This window comes from Mus musculus, chromosome 5, assembly GCF_000001635.26.
Source record: "Mus musculus strain C57BL/6J chromosome 5, GRCm38.p6 C57BL/6J".
Taxonomy (NCBI): domain Eukaryota; kingdom Metazoa; phylum Chordata; class Mammalia; order Rodentia; family Muridae; genus Mus; species Mus musculus.
In genome coordinates this window covers 107,395,479-107,403,044 of record NC_000071.6, presented here as the reverse complement: position 1 = coordinate 107,403,044, position 7,566 = coordinate 107,395,479, and the positions used below count along the sequence as shown (strand labels likewise).

The window sequence follows — 7,566 nt, the reverse complement described above, 5'->3', positions numbered from 1 at the left end:
CCATTGGTGTAACTCTACAATAGTTTATCAGCCCTACCCCCACCCCGCCCCGTTAAGAAACATTCATTCTTCTTAGTCTTCCTTTACGTTCCTGTTTCCCTTCTCTTCCCTGACCTCCCTTGTGTGTGTGTGTGTGTGTGTGTGTGTCCGTCCGTCCGTCCGTCCGTCCTTCTAGAGATGCAGTTACAGGTGACTGTGCACCCCTCACCTCCGGAACTGAACTCAGGTCCTCTGAAAAAGCAGCCAGTACTCTTAACTGGTGAGCCATCTCTACTCATTCCTTCCATCTGAATAGCTTAGGGCTGTTATAAGTGTATCTACATAAAATGTTTCTGTGTGAACGTTTTTTTTTTCCTATTTCACCTAGAAATGAGACAGTGGGATAAGGTGGGTAAGTGTACCTTTGGCTTTCTGCGACAGAATCAAACTGGCTTCCAGAATGACTGCTCGGTGCTAGAGGTGTTGCTTAGAGCCTGGGTCCCATTCTTTAAAGCACTGTGTACTGAACTCTTAATTTCATTTGTTCCAGAGGTGCAGAGTGAACCCTTGATTCTCAATAAGAGGCACTATCTTCCGGAAGGAAGGAGCTGCCTGAGGGCAGAGCATGGGGGAGGGCAGCTGGGGAAGTGAATGTTTTAGAACAAAGTTTAATGACACATATGTCTGAATATGCCACAAAGGCTACCGCGTTATTACTGTTAATTACTGTTAAATAATGAATAAAAAGAATAAAGCCTACATTTATTTCCTAATGGCGAATAGTACCAGGCATCTTCTGTGTGATCACATGTCACTCAGCTATACTTTTCTCGACAAAGTGTCTATACAAATCTTCTGCTTGGTGTTGATCCCTGCCCCACCCCCATGGAAGCAGGGGTGGTGGGCCTGCATTCACTAGCTCTGGGCTATATCCACAAATGCTTTTGTTCTTTGGGTTGTTTTTTTTGTGGGGGGGGGTTGCTTTTACAGGCTTTATTTATATATTTGTGTATACTTATACATACATATGTATGTGTATAGCAATACTACTCAGCTATTAAAAATAATAAATTTATGAAATTCTTATGCAAATGGATGGATCTGGAGGATATCATCCTGAGTGAGGTAACCCAATCACGAAAGAATACACATGATATGCACTCACTGATAAGTGCATATTAGCCCAGAAACTTAGACTACCCAAGATATAATTTGCAAAACACAAGAAAATCAAGAAGAAGGAAGACCAAAGTGTAGATACTTCGTTCCTCCTTAGAATGGGGAACAAAATACCCATGGAAGGAGTTACAGAGACAAAGTTTGGAGCTGAGATGGAAGGAAGAACCATCCAGAGACTGTCCCACCTGGGGATCCATCCCATCAACATCCACCAAACCCAGATACTATTGCATATGCCAGCAAGCTTTTGCTGACAGGACCCTGATATAGCTGTTCTTTGTTTTTAAAGCAATACTTTCCCACAGCTGAGTTTGAGAGTTCCTCATAGTTTATAACTCATAACTACAAACCTCTCTTATGCATAATGTGATTTTCCTTTCCCCTTAGTTTGTCTCTTCTTCTTCTCCTCCTACTTCTCCTTCTTTTTCTTCTTCCTTTCTTTTTTTTTAAACCTACAGCACCTGATACTCCCAGGTGGTCTCCCATCCAAGTACCGACCAGGCCCGATCCTGCTTAGCTTCCAAAATCAGATGAGATCAGGCACATTCAGGGTGGTATGACTGTAAACAGTTTGTATTTGTCTTTTCATGAAAAAAAAAAAAGCAAAAAAGCTTTAATCTTGGTGAGGCCAAATTTGTTGATTTTTCTCCATCCTTTTAATGTCAAGTCTAAAAATTCTTGGTGCAAATGAAGAGACTAAAGAGTTTTAAGTTTTCTATCGTGTTTGTGATGTTTTTTGTACAAGACGTGAGGTTCTTGACATACCGGTATTTGGGACTCTTCCGTGGCACAGGTTGAGATACCCTGCCTGACTCTAATGAGTCCATGTCTATTGGATTGCATTGTTGCTGTGGCTCCCTGGTTCCACTCTGGGGGTCTCCACCCCCATGCCGTCCCATTGGTCTATAGTACTAGGGTTGTGTCTTGCCTTTTTCTCTTTTCCTCTCTTTTTATGATCCATGTGTGTATGCATTTTTATGTTCTTGTACATATCTCCTAGTCTGCAGTGGTTTCTTTAGCGCATATGCTTAGCAGGAACTGCTACAAACCTACAGACAAGAGTTTAACAGGCAACTACTTGATTTTACGAAAGAGGATATTTTACAAAATGGTTATGTTTATTTAGTCTGGCCTGGTGGTAGGTACCACTACTTCAATACCACTATTCCTTTCCAACATGTGCTGATAGAAATATCTTAGCTAACTTAATGAGTTACCATCACTACCACATAGGGCTTCAGTTTCATTTCCTTCAATACCAAAGAAGCTGGACATCTCTGGATGTTCATTATCCATAAGAATCTTCTGCAGCCTGCGTCTGGCCCAGAATTAGCAAAGCCTGTGTATTGTTCTCTATTCTCCAGGCTTCCAGTCAGGTGTAGCCAAGAGATTGGGTTGTGGTTAGTGGATTGTGAGTGCAAGAGGCCTCTTTCAAGTCTGGCGATTAAAAACCTTTCCACGAGGGGTATAGTGGTTTGAATGAGCACAGCCTCCATGCACTTATGTTTGAATACTTTGTTCTTATGTGGAATTGTTTGGGAAGGATTATGAGGTATGGCCTTGTTGGAGGAGGTGTGTCACTGGGGGTGGGTTTTGAGGTTTCAAAATCTCACATTATTCCTAGTTAGGTCTCTCTGCCTCCTACTTGTGAATCAAGATATAAGCTCTCAGCTACTGCTCCAGCCCCATGCCTGTCTGCCTCTGTAAGCTCCCAATAAACTCTTCTATTACTACAGCAACTGAAATGCAACTGTGACACTCTCCAGAGCTCTCTCCCACTTTTCTTTTCTTTCTTATTTTAGTATTATTATTGTTGTTTGGTTTTGAGATAGGGTTTCTTTGTGTAGCCCTGGCTGTTTGGGAACTCAAGTTGTAGACCAGCCCACATAGGAATCCACCTGCTTTGAACTTAGAGATCTGCCTGCCTCTGCCTTCTGAGTGCTGGGATTAAAGGGATATTCCATCCTGCTTTAAAAAAAAAAAATTAAAGGGCTAGGGAGATGGATCAGCAGTTAAGAGCACTGACTGCTCTTCCGGAGGTCATGAGTTCAAATCCCAGCAACCACATGGTGGCTCACAACCATCCGTAATGAGAAACAAATAAAATACCTATGGGCTGGAGCCAGAGTGAGCAGGGCCAGAGTAAGCAGGGCTGGAGCAAGAGGGAGAAGGGAAGGGGGGGAAGAAAAAAATTAAAAATTAAAAATCAATGTTCACTTTGCTAAAAGACAAAACAAAAATATTTCCATTTGATTTTTTTTTGTGGTACATCCACAACAGAGACCAAAAGGTCCAGGTGGAGTAACTAGAGAGAGCAGGGCACTGTGCTGTGCATCTCCAGAGTAGGAGATCCCAACATAGAGCGGGGCCTGCATTCCATTGTCATTTGGATGCTATTACTGCATTCACACTCCCAACCTGACACATGCTTGCATTTTTCATTTCTCAGCAGAGACTTGTCATCCTTACTATCTACATAGAGAATTATAATTTACAGTGTGGAAGAAACTAGAAGACAGCTGTGAACTGTACACAGCTTTTCCTTCCCTCATGCAAAATCTAAAATCTCATAAACGCAGGCCCTCATCGGTGCACACTGTCCTGTGGCAAACAGTTCAGAACAGGGCAGAAAGAAACCATAGTGAGCAGCACCGCTGTCAATCAGAGGTGGCAGAAGCCACAAGTAGCACGCCCAGTGCTGGGGAAAACGACACCTCTCAAAACCCTCCACATTTCAAGCTTTTGGTTTTTTCCCCAAAACTTTGAAGTGTGAATTCCTCTGTTCTAGAGTTATTGTTGCCAATAACTCATTTCTATTTGGTGAAATTAAAATACTCTCTCCTAAAAAGCTATTTTCCTTGTTTGGTTACAAAATTTTGTTTATGGTATTGTGATGGCCAGTGGAAAAACAATGTCTTAGATGTGTTTTTATTGCTCACGGTTTTGGAACGTTATAACAATATTGGAATGTTAAGATAAAAAGATTCAACCAGGCATGGTCGCTCACACCTCCAATCCCAGCACTCTGAGCTTGAGGTGGGACCAACAGGTTGACTCAAGAGGGACAAGAGAGGATGCACAACACACATCTCTAACCCCCAGACACAGACACACACACACCCCAAACACACATCACACATACACACACACCCCATACCCCCTTACACATATACCACATATCACACACATCACACACACCACACAAACACACATCACACATACACATCCCACAACACCTCAAAAACACCCACACACACCCCAACCAATCACACATACACACACCCACATCCCCCACACACAAACACACATCACACCCACCCACACCACGTCTACACGCATACCTGCGTGCACAAAACAAAGCAAAAACTATGGCATGCCCATGCATACAGATCTCTACAAGAACTTATTTTCCTCAATTTTAAGAAAATCAAATTTGCTGTTTGCTCAAAAAATGACTTTTGTTATTCCTGGTTTCATTAAATGTGTGTTAGGTCTTTTAATTTTGTCCTTTAGATCAGTGGTTGGCGAATTTTCTAACACATTCTAACACAGTTAAGAGGTGAGGTAGTAAACATTTTGGTTTTTTTAAATTACATAGTATGCATGTGGGCAATGTGAGGATGTCAGACAACAACCTGAGGTAGTAGGTTTTCTCCTTCCACAATCTCGATCCTGGGGATCAAACTCAGGCAGTCAGGCTAGGCAGCAAGCAGCTTTTCCTACTGTGGATAAAGGCGTAGGTTGAATAAGAATGCCCCGCCCCCACTCATGTGTTTGAATGCTTGACCCATAGGGAGTGGCACTATTAGGAAGTATTATTGGAGGAAGTATGTCACTGTGGGGATGAGTGGCACACAGTCTCCTTCTGCTGCCTGTAGATCCAGATGTAGAACTCTCAGCTCTTCCAGCTCCATGTCTGTCTGCATGCTGCCATGCTTCCCACCCTCTGTAGTTTCCCTCTGAAATGGTAAGCCAGCCAGAATTAAATGTTGTCCTTTGGAAGAGTTGCCTTGGTCCTGGCATCTCTTCACAGCAATGAACCCTAACTAAGACACCTACTGAGCCAACTTCATCCTTAAACACAAAAGCAACCATAAAGAGTGCATGAAGCTGTGCTCCAATAAACCATCTTTCTTTCTTCCACCCTTCCCTGGCAGACACCATGCAGAAGGAGCTGCAGTGGGCAAGTGAGCTTCCTGACAAAGCCCACCGGCCCACTGTCTTCTCACGGCTGCGGTGGGTGAGCCCCAGGGGCTTGGTCCCAGGACTGCTTCTTTCTGGTGCTGTGCCTTCTCATGTTGGTCACTGCTGTGTTCCTCATTTTTCTGACATGGTGTGACTGGGCCTTTGGTCTGCTATGATTGATCCCTGGGCATCAGCCCACCCTACTGGGCAAACTTCCTGCAGATCAGCATGAGGATGGACTTCCATGAAATAATGCTGTTTAGACGAACTAGTGACTTTATAGAATTCCTGATTTGATTAATATACTTTCAGGAAGTTAGAGTAATTGATAGAAAGTTTAAGGAGATGGTTTTAGTTGTTTTGCCAAAAAGATATAATAAAGTGAGTTCTAAAAATCTATTTTCTGGAAGTTTCCTTCCCTACGCCCCAAACTGTCCATTTCCTGCCAAAAAGGTCTTATTCTTCTAAACATTTTACACATCAATGTCCTGCTGATGTACTGGGGGTGGGAGGGGGATGGAAGGGGGATGGAAGTGGAGGGGTTGGGGTAACAGGGTAAGGGATGGGTTGGGAGAAGGGGAACATGTTACGCCTTCTAATTTTCACTCTTTATAGTTTTGTTTGTTTTTCAAGTTGTCATTCATCTGCAGTGGTGGAAAGTTCTGGATCTTAATCAGTGGTGACCATGCTTCAGCCTCTGGCCAAGCCAGGACCTTCAGCCTCTGGAAGACCTGGACTCTAAGCACCTGATTTTATGAGAAGTTATCTAGAAGGTAGGCCCTGACCTCCTCCAGTGTGGCCTGCCTGGGACTTGGTAAAGGGACCATTACTGAGAAGGCAGGTTTACCTTAAAACAAGAATGTACTCTCCTCCCCAGAATTCTCAACTCCTCACCAGTAGCAATGAGGTCAGAACTATTTCCTTTTCTTTTTCTTTTTCTGTTTTTTTTTGTTTTGTTTTTGGTTTTTGGATTTCCAAGGCAGGGTTTCTCTGTGTAGCCCTGGCTGTCCTGGAACTCACTCTGTAGTCCAGGCTGGCCTCGAACTCAGAAATCCACCTGCCTCTGCCTCCCAAGTGCTGGGATTAAAGGCGTGTGCCACCACGCCTGGCTTCCTTTTATTGTTCTTTTGGATGCTGCCAGTGCCTACCTTTGGCTTTAGGCTTCCTTACTACTTTACCTCCTCTCCCCAGCTTGTGGCTCATCTCTGTGCCCATGCATCTCTCCTCTTCTCTGGCACTTTGATATAAACCTGAGACATATATAAATAGGAGGCAGGTTGAGAGCTCGCCTGCCCCGAGGTTTTGTTGTGAACTCTAATAAGCTGTCTTTGTGCTTCAGGATGGATCTGGTCTAAGAGCCCCAAGAGGGAACCAGGTTTCTCCAGTATCTCACTTGCTCTGTTTCTCTGCGCAGCTGATTTTGCAGTGGAAGACTAGTGAGAACTCCTTTGCTTCTTTTAACACAAAATCCTCAAGGAGACAGGGGAGAGTTGCAAGCCAGGGTGTACTTATAAGACTGAAAATTAAGTTGTTAGGTCTCTAAATTTAATTCTTATCTACTCTGATTTAAAATCATAACACTCTCCATTCATCTGACTACTACATACCAGATAAAGTGACCACCATAAGTCTTAGGTAACAACAGTCACTCAACACAGAAGTCTAGTAAAAGAGTTGTGGTCGCATCAAGGACAAGTGATTTGGAAGAGAGGAATGCAAATGCCCGCCCACCTCAAAGCATAGGCAGAATGGATTCGTAGGCATGGAATTCTACATAAAAGCACATCTGGAATTTAAGTGTACAAAAATACATGAGGCCAGGTGTGGTGGTGAGTGCCTGGTGAACTCCTCAGCACCTGGGAGGCGGAGGCAGGAGGATCAGGAACTCCTTAATGGCCGACTTTGTGTTTGGTCTACCTGTGACTATCAGGTGAAATCCTTCTTGGCAGGTAGAGGTTCCATCAGTCCAGAGCCTGTTAGCACATAGCATCTGAGGCCAGCAGACACTTCCCAGCTTTGCTGGACCCTCTGATGTTCTCACCAGTGTATTTTAAAGATTCTTTGATTTATGACCTTGCTACTATGAACACTTCAGATACTGTTTCCATGTTGAGACATAACATTTGAGCAAGTTTTCTGGTCATGAAGACTCACATTGGGCTCCAGAACAAACCATCTCTTATACCCGAGGCAAAAACTGTGTTTTTACATGGACAGTCATGA

At 43.6% G+C, this 7,566-nt stretch overlaps 1 long non-coding RNA gene and 1 pseudogene across 2 annotated transcripts in view; one reads left to right on the top strand and one right to left on the bottom strand.

The window, feature by feature from the left end:
- The window catches only part of Gm17202, a 61,505-nt gene that overhangs the window by 29,079 nt on the left and 24,860 nt on the right, over nucleotides 1-7,566 (top strand). For both annotated transcript variants that reach the window (XR_389494.4, XR_880524.3), the window contains one exon: nucleotides 5,977-6,116. This is a non-coding gene — a long non-coding RNA (predicted gene 17202). The remainder of the gene's footprint in view (nucleotides 1-5,976; nucleotides 6,117-7,566) is intronic.
- Nucleotides 1,608-1,726, bottom strand: n-R5s173 (annotated as a pseudogene).